This window comes from Marmota monax, unplaced genomic scaffold (genome assembly GCF_021218885.2).
Source record: "Marmota monax isolate L192 unplaced genomic scaffold, Marmota_monax_Labrador192_F-V1.1 WCK01_AAM20220418_F8-fsc00144, whole genome shotgun sequence".
NCBI classification, from domain to species: domain Eukaryota; kingdom Metazoa; phylum Chordata; class Mammalia; order Rodentia; family Sciuridae; genus Marmota; species Marmota monax.
In genome coordinates, this window is record NW_026694618.1 from 1,402,216 (window position 1) to 1,414,316 (window position 12,101).

The following is a 12,101-nucleotide window of genomic DNA, read 5'->3' on the forward strand; positions in this document are numbered from 1 at the left end:
AAATATATAAAATGACTAATGTCAGTACTGAACTACAAACTTCCCAGGGCTCTGTGATCCTTGACAGAAGAGAAACATGCGGTCATTTTGACCCTCTACTTCTGTCTAGGGCACTTTCTGAAGTATAGAAAATGGCATTCTCAGGAAGAGAATGAGGATGCCATGGAGTTTGGAACATACAAAAGTACTTGAGACAGTGATGATTAAAAAACTTGGGTCCCCAGATCTCTGCCTGAAAGTGCCCCTCAGGACCTTAGCCAAACACTGGATTGTACATGTGTTGGGAAAGACTCAGAGAGACCAACAGTGCAACAGCTGCTGGAAACTGACTTCTAAAATAAGAGGAGTCCTAGGAGACTTTGGAGAACTAGCCAGTCAGAGTGAAGTGAAGAGACCTCACTTAGGAACACTTGGGCATTTGGTTAAGGCTCCCAGAAAGGCCATTCTTTAGTAATAACCATATCATAGAGTAAGAAACATGCCCTAGAACTAGAAAACATAAAATAAACCTTCATTGAGAAAATCCAGTACATCAGTTTTCTCAACCTCTGTGAATTCCAGGAGGTTTAGCATCATTCCTGGCCTTTACTCCTCTGTATGCCACCATTGCTTTCCAACGAAAAATATCTCCATACATTGTCCAATGTTTCCTGGTCTGGGAGAAGGAAAGTTACCCCAAGTCAAGCACTACAGCTCTATGAGGTCTAAGTGATCCACCATGAATTGATTGACAGTCCCCTTCGTTGAAGGAAATACATAATCTGCAAATCATATAACATTTACAATGTCTAGTGCTTGCAAAGAAGCCAAAAAATGTCACTTGAAGTCAAAAGAAAAAAATAATGGTCAGTGGAAGCAATCCTCCAAGATGATGCAGATGTTGGAATTATCAGAGAAGTACTCTTAACAACCTGTCACAAATGTGTTTAAAGATTTAAAGGAAATGATGGATAAAATGGGTGACTATGTATAGAGTATCTATAGAGACATGGAAACTATGAAAAAAGAACCAAAGGGAAATTCAAAAACTGAGAAATAAATTATGTAAATTAAAAAAAAAAAACCTCACTGGATGGCCATAAGAGAAAATTGTACAATAGAAAAAAAAGGGACCAGCAAGCTTGAAGACAGGTTAACATAAATGACCAAGTTGAAGAACAGAGATAAAAATGCCTAAATACAAACTGTACCTTATGTGCTATAGGACAGTAGCAAGATGTCTAACAGACATATAATTAGAGTCTCAAGAGGATGTAAGAGAAAGAGATTAAGGTCTTAATATGTTTGAAGAAAAAAGAATGGTTAAAATTTCCTTATATTTGGTGCAAAACATAAATCCATGAATCTGAAGATGACCAGCAAACACAGAACAGTTCAAATATAAAGCTGCTCATACCTAGACTCCCAATGGCAAAATAATTAAACACAAAAATAAAGAAGCATTTTATTTATGTTTCCCAAAGGGGAAAATAATTACATATAAACAAACAATAATAGAAATATCTCTATTTCTTATTAGGAACAATGGAGACTGGAAGACTATGAGACTGCATCTTTAAAGTGTTAAAAAAGAGATTTCTTTCTAGCCAAGGCAGAGTAACAATAGGGGGAAAAATAAAACTAAAGTAACACAAAGGAAATATATATATTCTCTCCCAGTGAGGGAAAAATCAGGCAGACCTCAGTTTTTGAGTTGAAAGAATGTAGTTCAGAGTCCAGGGAAAACATGACAGTAGAATTTGCAGGACAGAGAACCAGAAGGAAGAGATGCTCACAAAGACAGAAGTCTGTAAACTTTCACAGCATCTTCCTCAAAGACTCAGCACATTCACTTGAGGCCAAGGAATTAAAGGAACTGATACACGGTGATGCCCTAGGACAATGATTAGTGCCTATTGTCACCAGGCAAACTAGAGAACTGAATTATTCACATTTGGTAGAGTATTTAGAAAGGGATTTCTTTAGAAATAGGAAATAATTACCACCTGACTAAATGATGCACTGGTCACAACCTAGTTACGTTGTAAAAGCAAGATCCAGAAGATTCAAATCACTTCCAAATAACTGCATCCCAGAACAAAGCACAGAAACATTTATAGGACACAAAAATATCCAGCACCCAAGATAGAATTCACAGTCTCTGGTATCCAATAAAAAATTGCCAGGCATATGAAGAAACCAAATTATACAATTGATAAGGAAGAGGAATATCAATCAAGTGAAACCAAGCCAGAACAGAGGCCAATGTTGGAATTAAAAGACAAGGACATCAAAATAATCATTTTGACTGTATTCTGTATGCTCAAAATGTTAAGTAAAGACAAGAACTATAAAACAAGGAAGAGACTTTCTGAAGCCAGGAACCAGGGCACCAAACTTTAATATATAAAAAATACATAAATGGCAGTACACTGAATAGGAATAAGGACTTATTAGATATCCATATATCTAATAAGAAAAGATCAGGAAACTTGAAGGAAAAATAAAAACTTCACAAAATGCATCACAGGAAGAAAATGAATTTATAAAAACAGAGTATACATGACCTGTGGGCCAACTTTGAGTGGCCTAATATTTTTATATTTAGAGTCACTGAAGACTAAATTTAACAAAATATGGCCAAATCTTTCTAGATCAATGAAAATCAAAGAAAGCTGGGGAAACGCAAAACAAGTAAAATGAATTAAAATACCAAGTAATGTTGTAATCAAACTGGTCAAAACCAATGATAAAGAGAAAATCTGAAAAGCACCTAGTAGGGAGAAAACTAAATAATAATAATAATTAATAATAATAATAATAATAATAATAAAGAAAAGAGGAGAGGGTGAAAGTAGATTCTTTGAGACAAAAGAAGCAAGAAGACAATAGAGAAACTCCTTAAAATATGAAAAGAAAAACCCTGTCAATCTAGAATTCTATATTCAGCAAAAATATTGATAAAAGGAAAGCAAAATAAAGATGTTTCAGACATGAAAAAGTTGAAATTATTTATAACAGCAGATCTGTACTACAAGAAATGTTAAAAGAAATCCTTCAGGCAGAATGAAAAAGATATCATACAGAATACGGATCTACCTGAAAGAAAAGAGAACACTAGAAATGGTAGCTATGCGGAAAAAAATGTCAGATTTTATCCTTATTTAAATCACTTCAAAAGAAAATTTGCTACTTAAAGAAAATTAATAACATAATTTGGGGGGGTTATAATATGTATAAATAAAATGAAAAGCTGGAAAGCAGAAAATGGGAGTATACTATTGTGTGATTATTATGTCATATGGGAGGTTGTATCATATTGATTCCAAGTAGGTCCTAATAAGTTAAGGTTGCATATTTCAATTTAAGATCAATGTCTTAAGAAAAAATAGAGACATAGTTAAAAATACAACACAGGAAATAAAATGGAATATTACTAAAAATATCAATTAACCCAAATTCTAATTCTGCCACTTGCTTCTTGATGATGTTTCACAAGTTATTTCAACTTCCTTTAACTTCCGCTTCTTCATCACCAATTAAATATATTTACTAATAGTAATCTTCTTAAATTGAAAATATAAACCAATTTTTAAGTTCTTTGAGGAAAGAGATCAAATATTTAATTTTATATTTCTATTACAGAATATCAATTTTCTTTTCTTATTTGTTAAAGGAGTATAATAGTGTCTACCTTCCAAGACTTCTTGAGGTTTAACTTAAGTAGCACTTATGATAGGTTGCAGCACAGACTCCAGCATATGTTTCTCATCTTTTCACTCCCCAAAAGTCACATGCCATTGGAATTAAAGAGCCCTACCTAAAAAGTAATGATCCAATGACTAGGTTCTGTCATTTGATGTGTGAACAACCTTAGGCAACAGGGCCCCTACTTAGAACTTCAAATACATATGGACCTTGTCAATCTGGTTTCTCCTTGTAGACCCAGCAACCTACCACCAGATGGCAGAAGATGTGTGAAGAATCCTATGCATAGGGTCATCCTAACTGGGAAGAGAGTCCAAATCTCTGGGATTTAACTGGGAAGAAGCATTCCAGAGAGTAAACAAAACAGTATGGACTCTTCTCACAGCCTGGATACAAGACTTTACACGGATGATTCGTACTGCCCGTGAGAAGGTAATGCTTAAGATCTTCTCATCTTTTCTTCTTTTTTTTTCCCCTAGTGCTGGGGATTTTACCCAGGGGTGTTCTATCACTGAACTACTTCCCCAGCCCTTTTTATTTTTTTTATTTTGAGACAAGTTCTCACTAAGTTTCTTAGGGACTCACTAAGTTGCTGAGGCTGGCCTTGAGCTTTCAGGTCCCCTGCCTCAGACTTCCAAGTCGCTGGGATTACAGGAGTGCACCACTGTGCCCAGCTATGCAGTCTCTTCAACTCTTGATAGTCATAGTCTACAGGTATCAGAAGAGCTTTGGTTCAGGCTAGATTCACAATCACACAGATCCTAGACTCCTGCAGCAGGAGTAAATCAGTGTGTGTCTAAATTAAACTGATTCAAATTCAAAGATCATAATGAGCAATGCCAGAAATGGATTATATCACAATGGATTTTTACAATCCATGAGTTCTTACATATGTAAAATACATTACATGTGTACATATATGTAAAATGTACATATGTGAGCAGGTGTCTTATGTATATTGTGTAATAATGATGAGTAAATAATATTTTATTATTTTTATGATATTATAGAAGGAAATGTTCCTCTTTAGAAAGGAATTCTAACTAATAAATGCAGAAAAGGTGATAGAATTCAAAAATCACCATTCCCGACCACTACATTAATAATTGATAAAGATAAGAATCAACAATAGAGGATGAAACCATGGAAGAAAGATTGTTGAACAGGATATTCATACAGTCTGAAAGTATCACTCCCTGATTACTTATGTATTTTAAAAGGGAAAAGTTTTGACTCAGAGTGGGAAAATCTGATGGACCTCACCTTCATCAGTAAGAAGAAAAACTGACCTAATGTGTCTCTGAATTAAATATAGTAAGAAGGATGATGATAACAACCCCACTTCTATAATATTCCTGAAAAAAAAAGTTTAATCTGAGTCATAAGGAAATTATTAGATACAGGCTGGGGGTGTAGCTCAGTGGTGAAGCACTTGCACAGCATGCAAGAGGCCCTGGGTTCTATCCACAGCACCACAAAGAAAAGAAAAAAAACAATAAAGAAGATCATTAGATATATCCAAACTGAAGGACAATCTGCAAAACAACAAACTTTGACTCTTCAAAGGCCAAAATACTGTCCCAGAGTACAAATAAAAGAGACAAATAAACTATTTATGATCATTGAATAGCTCCTGGGTTTTTAATTCTTTTCTAAAAATTTAAAATATCTATAAATTACCTTGTTGGGAAAGTTATGAAATGTTGAATAAGCACAATATATGAGTTAATAATATTATATCCATGTCAATATCTTGATTATGATATTAATGTTTGGTTAATTTGAAGACTGTTCATATCTTAGAAAACATGGACTAAGGAGGAAATGTCAAGAAAGCTTTTACTAACTCTCAATTAATTCAGGCAAAGAAAAAAATTATCTATTTAACTCTATCAAGCATGAGAAGGCAATCATCTGACTCTTAAATGTCATATCATATATGTCCCAGCAGAACAGTTCTGATGTTGAATGGCAACAGAGAGAAAGCACATAAGCACAAAAGTGACAGAGATGTTGAGAAGTAAATCAGAGTAATGTGCTTATAGGTGTTTATTGAACTATTCTTGAATGTACCGTTTCAATAAAGTTGAAATTTATTTGGGGCTGTTTTTAAATTTGATTCTGGGAAATATCATTTGAGTAAGTCAGTTCTAATGAGGATCTACCATCCTAGAAGAAGAGAGAGAGGGGAGTAAACCAGAGTTTGATATTTATTGAAGCTTAAATGAAGTAAATAACCATGTCCATGTGTGTTAGCTAGGAAGTTGGTCACAACCAGCTGGTTGTGAGGGAGACATTTATGCTCCTCCCGCTTCTGCTATTCTTATTACAACACTTTTTCTTGTACAGTTCCTAGATTACAGAAGTAGCTCAGGCCAGCTGGGCACAGTGGCACCATGCTTGTAATACCAGTTACTGAGGAGGCTAAGGCAGAAGGTTCATGAGTTCAAGGCCAGCGGGGTAACTAAGCAAGATCCCATCTCAAAATAAAAAGTCCTGCGGGTCTGGCTCAGTGGTGGAGCACCTCTGGGTTAGATCTCCAGCACCAAATAATACTAATTTTGCTACTACTACTATTAATAATAATAATGACTCTGATCAAAAGGAGGAGCCATTCCTTCTCCGAAGGCAACCTCTACAGCCCAGGCCTTTATTCTCCTGAGTTGTTTTGATCAGATCTTTTTTTTTTTTTCCCTCCCAGGTCATTTTAATGTTCCTAATCAGAACCATTAAAGAGACTGCCAGTGCATTCCTACCCTGGCCTCTCTGAGCTCTGGCAGCATGCCCATTTTTAAGTCCACATGCAGGCTCCACAGGACAACAGCATGTGTCCTTACCTGGCATAGAGGTGGGTCATCACATCCACATCTAAGAAAGGTCGGTCTTCAATGCTGCTCTAAGATCCCCAGCTGTGCTCCCTTATGTTATCATACTTTGCAGGACTCCACAGAGTCTATTTCGAGATTTTTTAGAAGTGGGAAAGTTGGCATGGTGTGTGAGATCCATTGAAATATATTTTCTAAAGGACACACTCCTTTAGAAAAATGGAGATTCGAATGCCCTCTTATTCCCTGTGTCCTATGCTTGATCCCCAACCATGGAAGACCTGGAATGTATGTAGAAATTAATCAGGTATTGAAAAAGAAATGGCATGCACAGGAATTCATTCTGACATGGACCACCCTGGTCTAGATGGTTCTTGGGTTTTTCCTCTTCCTATGCAGTTGCTCAGCACTATGCTATCTATAAAAAATTACATCTGTCTCTCACTACCTTGTTAACTTGAATTCAGAAAATTTTTTAAAAAAATTTAAAAATAGGAACTTTGAATGTTTCAGAGTATCTTGGACAAATTGCTGATCTCTCTGCATTTCTGTTGCCTTACTTCTAAAATAGCAGTGTCTCTTTGTGGTATATGGGAATTAAATGAGAATGTGAACTCCTACCTGATTACAACCTTCTAGGGAATAAGGACTTCTTGTTATCTTTGTGTCACTACACCACAGACTTTAAATACATGTTAGATTGAACATCAGATCTGAATATAAATAGATGCCCCAACAAAAATAATTCCTACATGGTCTCAGAAACAACATTTTAACTAATAGGTCCTGTAGATGGAAGCTATTACAGTGGGTGTGGGTAGCTTCCTTTTCTTGTATCTGTTTGCTTCACTGTTTCTATACCGAACAGCAATAGCTGTTAGATACAGGAAAAGTTTAAACATACTACATTACTGTCTTCTAATTAGATAGTTTAATGAACAGAGCAATAAAAATATGTTAGGACAGGAGTCAGCAAACTTCTGTGGAAGGACAGATAATAAACATCCAGACTTTGTATGCCATATGGGCTCTGTCACACTAGTCAACACTATAATTGTAATGGGAAAGCAGTCATAGACAATATGCAAATGATGAACATGGCTGGGTTTCAATAAAACTTTATTTATGGACATTAAAATTTGAATTTTATGCAATTTTTATGTTTATCAATTTTTTTAAAATTTTTATTTCAAATATGTTGAAGTATAAAAACATGCTTCACTCACTGGCCATGCAAGAATGGTCCATTTGGGATTAGGATATTACTTGTTTGCACAAAATACTTACATTAGAATATTGCATAAATTTATCAATCATTTTACATACCATAAAATTCAATTTCTGAAAGCATGAATTAAATAGATACTGAATTGAAATTCATGTTTTAGAAAGAAAGTTTTAAGATAATCATTAAGTGCTTCTTTAGAAGGGAGTCCTTTATCAAAACTTTACTGGTATACTTTTCAATTTTTTTCTAATAACAATAAGAAATTTAAAAATCTATCAGCAAATTGAAAACATTATTTTTACAGTGTGTGGATAATTCAAGGTGATTAAATTAGGTCTTAATGGCTTCAAGGCACCACTTAGCACATTTATTCATTCATTTTATGCAATGGCCCTCCTCCTGTACACAAATACTAACAACTCTAGAGGTACCATCCATATTTTTTTAGAAAAAAAATATGCATTTTCTCTTGGACATTTAATCATTCCAATTAGGTAGCTTAAGTAAGAAAAAAGGGAGAACTACACAAGTTTCCCATTGAGGGATACTAAAATGTATAAAAAAGACTTTGCAAAACACACACCCCCACACACACACATGTTAAATCATTCTTTATCTCTTTCCAATTGATTTGCCTGAATCTTGAAACCTGTATCAGTATTTTTACATGATATCTGTTTTACAGAACAGATTTACAGGAAGGATGACTTCTCCCTATAAGGAGCAGGGAGGGTGGAGGTCCTGCATTTCCCTGTGCCAAAGATGGCTCAAGCAATGGTGTGGGTGAACTAGGCAAGCAAGTTTTCTATTGTTCTAGAAAATATTCACTTATATTCTTGTAAGGGAAGAAGAACAAAGAGAAAAGAAAAATGTTAGCTAATGATAGGTTCAACGCAAAGAATTTTGATAGGCTAAGTGGCAGAGTAAACACCAGGAAAGTTAGTTAAATCAGGTGATCAGGAAAAGGTCTCTTGGAGGAGGTGACACTGATGTTAAGATTTAGTTCCCAAGACTATAGATGCATCAGGAGCAAAGGGAAATGCATTCCAGCCAGCATGAACTGGTATAGGGGCCTAAACTGAGAACCAGTTGGTCTATTTGAGAAACAAAAGGAATATCTGCATATAGCCTTTTGTAAGCCAGGCCAAGAAGTTTGGATTTCACTTTAAGGGCAGTGGGGCAAGAATTAAAGGAGGAAGATCAATAAGAAAAATATAAAATTAAACATTCTTTTTTTTAAAGGAATTGAACAATAAGTGTTTATTTTTCACATGTCTGGGGTGGCTGGCTGGACAATTATGCCTCTGATATCTTAGCTGGGCTCAACTTGCTGGTTGGCTCAGCTGGGACACCTACAGCAATTCAGCTATGATCCACATGGCTCCAGAAACCAGACAGGTTTGTTCTTATAACCAAGACATAGGGGGAAGAGCAATCAAGTGCAAACAACATGCATTTTTTTTGTTTCTGATTGCATCATTTTTATTAACTTCCCATCATCCCAAACAAATCAAATGGCCTACTCAGGCCAGCATAAAAGTATGACCATGAAGTTACAGTAAAGAACATGGATATGGAAATGTGAAATATGGGAACATGAAATATGGGAGAAGTGGGAGAAGGTTTTCCCTTAAAGACTTAGGCTGTGTAGGAATCCAGACAAGGGAGGCTTCGCTGCAGAGTAGATAGGGCATTGTGGCACCATCTGTAGGACAGAGGATATTTTTAGGAAGTCTAGGCACCTGCCAATTTGGGAGTGAAAGCAAGAGATTCTGTATCTTTGAACCTTTAGGACTTTAAAAGTTTTGATACAGGGCCTTGGAATGCAAATACCTTTCGGCATATTGGTAGTTTAAAATGTTGTACACATGACAGTTTTCTAGTTGTTTGTTATTATATGTTTGGTTTAGTTTAGCTTAGTTTCATTAGATTATCTCATTTGAACCATGAATAGTGAATTTCCAGTATACACACATATACACACATACACATACAAAGAGAAAGAGAGAAATTGCAAGCTGCAAGTCTTTCATGATTATAAAAGAAAACATTTGCAGCATTTTTAAACTTGGTTCAGAGCAGAGCCATTTGAACTATATGAATGGAGAAGTTAAAATTTTCTTAATTTTCTTTCATTTTTCTGATACATCTTTTAACTCTTCTTTGATTTTAGAAAAGGTGAGCCCTCTGAGGGAAGCAAGATAGTCAGTCAGTACTTTACCACTGATCTCAATAAATATCTGTCAAATGACAAACGTTTAAAAAAGAAAAGAAAAAATTAACCATTCTGAAATAAACTATTATGATACAATTTTTGAAGCAAGCACCAGATGGTCATTTTTTTCCCTCCAAAAAGCAGATAAAACCAGGCAGGTGGGCCTACATGAAAAAGCATCAGGAGGCTTGCAGGATGAGGGCTGCCTCCACCTTTAGAAAACAAGCCATTACTTCTTATCTTTTGTACCTGACTTAGCATTCTCATGACAATTAGGTGACTTGACCAGTCTTTGCACTAAGAATGGCATGTGAGATCATTTCAGTCCAATGGTCACTTTACCTTAACTATGTACTGTCCTGCACCAGTGTGAATGTATTGATTTATGATTACCTTTTGTTCTCTGCCTGTAAAGGTCATTTCAACCTCATTTTCTTCAGAACAGTCTTTCAGGGTAACCTAAATCTGTGTTCCAGGGCCTACATCACTCATATCACTCAGGATAAACTATCTTTTTATCTTTCTCTAAAACAGAGTCATCATTTTGCACTGACAAATGTATTATAATAGTCCAGGCCAGAGATGATGGTGGCTATGAGCAGATCAGTAACAAACGAGTTGGAGACAAATGAAGGTGGAAAAGGTGTTTCTGTTTTGAAGATAAAAGCAACAGATCTTTAAAAGGCCAGGTGTGGGTGTGACTAAGAAAAGAAGAATCAAGGATGACTCCTCCAAATTTGATTTTAGCAACTTCATGGATAAAGTTGCCATCTGCTGAAAAAGCAAGATGGGAGAATTTTGATCACTGGGTGGGAACAGGTCAAGAGTCCTATTTTTGTCATATAGTCTCCCCTTGTTATCCTTGGGGGATTGGCTCTAGGACCATCTATGGATACTATATTCAAGTCCTTTATAAAAATTGACATGGTAATGGTATACAATCTTCATTTATCCTCTAATATATTATAAATGTCTTTAGATTACCTATAATGCCGAATTTAATGTCAAGTTCTATATAATTAGTTGCTGTACTGTATTGTTCAGAGAATAATAACAGGAAAAAAATGTACAAATGTACGCATGTTCAGTACATAAGCCATTTACTTTTCAAATATTTTCAATCTGCAGTTAGTTGAATCCACAGGTAGAGAACCCATGGATGTGGAAGATGGACTACTTAAACTTGAAATACTGTATCCATTTCCTAGGGCCATTGTAACAAATTACCATAAACTGAGTGGCTTAAGACAATAGAAATGTATTCTCTCCCAGCTCTGAAGCCAGAAGTTCAAAAATAAATGCATAGGCTGGGTAATGAATTCTAAAACATTCAGTCTAACCCCACAACTGTTGAAAACTGAAACGGACTCAACCATTAAGGTAAGAACTCTGTAATGGTTAAGAGCATGCCCATGGACACAAATATGCTTGCTGCTACAAAAGCAATACTGAGGAAAGAAGAATTAGAGGGAAGAAAATTGGGCTTACTCAAGGACCTGCACTCTGAGAAGATGCAGGGGGGCAATTGTCCAAAAAAGAGAGACCATCTTAGAGAACTTAGGAATGTAAAAGGGCTTTAATTAGGAAGGGAAAGGAGCTGAGGTTGGGGGGCTTCTGGGCAAGAGGCAAAAAGACTATGCGCTCAACAGGATCTCCTGCCCAGAACCTCAGGATTGACCTTGACCTTCTAAGACTAGTTCCTATAATTCTGTAGACAAACACTACTTTTCTACAAGTTTAACCTCACAGCAGTTTCCATGTTTTGTGTTAGTAGACATGCAGGACTAGAATAAGGAGGGTCATTAGACAGGCTGATATTACCTGAGGGTCACCAGATATTCTGGGTTTTAGAAACCCAAAGAATGATTATCTAGCAGTTAACATCTTAATTATTTAGTTGTGGCCTTTCTTTAGATTTTTTAGAATGCCAGACAAGGGTAGGGGAAGACAAAGGAAAACTCACAGAGGAGCAACATATTCCAATTAAAAGAAAAAATAATTATAGGCAGAGACTAAAGGTAACAGAATATGCCACCCCAAAAATATGCCTCTTTCACTTAAGTATTATTTTTGAGCTTATTATTTTTGAGAAACTACAGATATAGGAGAAGCTCTGAAAACAGAGAAGTTACCCTTATAAAGGAAA